The sequence below is a fragment of the Dipteris shenzhenensis genome, chromosome 18 (genome assembly GCF_047967505.1).
Source record: "Dipteris shenzhenensis isolate YYH24624 ecotype China chromosome 18, Dip_SZ_1.0, whole genome shotgun sequence".
NCBI classification, from domain to species: domain Eukaryota; kingdom Viridiplantae; phylum Streptophyta; class Polypodiopsida; order Gleicheniales; family Dipteridaceae; genus Dipteris; species Dipteris shenzhenensis.
In genome coordinates this window covers 49,759,012-49,760,874 of record NC_141613.1, presented here as the reverse complement: position 1 = coordinate 49,760,874, position 1,863 = coordinate 49,759,012, and positions in this window count along the sequence as shown.

Below are 1,863 nucleotides of genomic sequence, written 5' to 3'. Positions count from 1 at the left end.
GCATAAAACATGAAATCAATTGTCGAGACTGGACACCTCACATACATAAGGACGGGATCCTTTTTGTCAAATTTGCGTTCAGAGTTTTGTTGAATGCTTTCTGTCAAGGTTGCGGTGGCCTGTCAGCGACAACATCATTTGCCCACACCTTAGAGAACGGTACTCAGCGCGTTAATGTCAACTCAACGATGTCACCAGGACTCGTGCCATTCTGGCCTTGAATTGGCGGTGATGGGCAAGATCTTAAGTTTATGGTTGCCACACATGTACACCAAAATTGCCCCCTTGACAGGTACAATTGATGGATGAATTCTACCATGTGCCTTCTGATTGAAATGCTGCAAACGCGGAATGCTTGGCGAACGGATGGTATTCTGCAAGTCCAGGCTCAAAAGAGAAGAAAGCTTTGAACCACGAGCCTTCGCTCGCCACTTTCTGTCCAATATCCGAAATGCTAACAAGTTGGAAAGACAGGTGGACCAGTAGAAATAGACGGAAAGTAGACGCATGCAACAGAGAAGGGTACCTTAAAGCCTGATTTTCTCAGCCCTATTTGTCCTCTCTACAACTACTCATCCAGATTCGTCTGCACTTACTGCTTGTGCTGGCAATTGTGAGCTACCCACAACTAACAACTTGTTTTGCTGACTCCAACCCAACTTAGTCCTAGGGATGTTTGAATTGCATTGCTCTGCCTCAGGCTCGAGAATCCAGTGGGACAAATCCCAAGCTCTGTTTGTCTCAAGGAGCGACCCAACCAAATGGATGAAAGCTACAGGCCTGAAATGGATTCCTAGGGGTCAAGTTAATCGACATCTGGGAGTCTCGGTAGGGGCTGGAATCACAATCAGACAACGATTCTTGTGGTGGTGGCCCAAATTCAAGGCCAAAATAGACGCATGGGCAAAGGTCCCACTAAGTATGTTGGGCAGATGCATGGTGGTCAAGCATATTCTGGCACCTGCCTCATTCTACATTCTTTCTACTTGTGCATTTTATAAAAGCCACATCCTTCTAATCGAAAAAACCTTGAGAGCCTTCATATGGAAGAGAACCAAATGGAAATGGATCTCCTGGTCAATTCTGTGTGCACCAAAAAGATTGGGTGGCTTTGGAGTCCCAGACTTGAAGCGCAGAGCAGTCTCATTCTTGATGAAATTATGGACCCAATTCTTGGACTCTAGGGAACCCTGGACTGTATTTCTTGAATATGCTGTTCGCAATGCTAAGGTGAAACAGTTCAGTAATCTGGATATGTGGACTAAAGTCTTCTCGGTCGCCCCCCTATGTCTGAAAGGAAATTTTTTTAACAGACTTATGGCAGCTTGGAAGGAGGAATTAGTACTACTTTCCTGGAGAGGGTGCCCTGCAGGGATAGAGGACTTCTCCTTGAAGCTTTCCATTTGGTGGCAAGTGGCTTGGCCGGATGGTGGCAAATTCGCATTAGGTAACGAAAGGATGGCAGGACTGATTGCTTCTAAAGGAATACTCACTTGGGAAGACCTCTGGGATGCACAGACTTGTAGCTGGCTGTCCCCTAACCAGATTGAAGCAGATTTCTTGCTGTCACAGGAGGAAATGGCTGTTAACAGTGGCATATTACACAGGATTCCCTTCGACTGGCCCACCAACCCCCATCCTTCGGTTGACTCTGTCCAAGAGGAGTGGGTTTGGGGTGCTGATATCCCCCTGACTAAGCTGTCACCTAAAGCCTTTGACAATCTCCTAGCATATAAGGAAGGTTGGTATCTAAAGCTTAATGACCGTTGGCTTAGAAATGATACTGAGGCCAGGTGGAGTGGCAGATTTGCAAGGCTGTGGAAATCGACGCCATATGGCAAGATTAACTATTTCTTGTGGAGA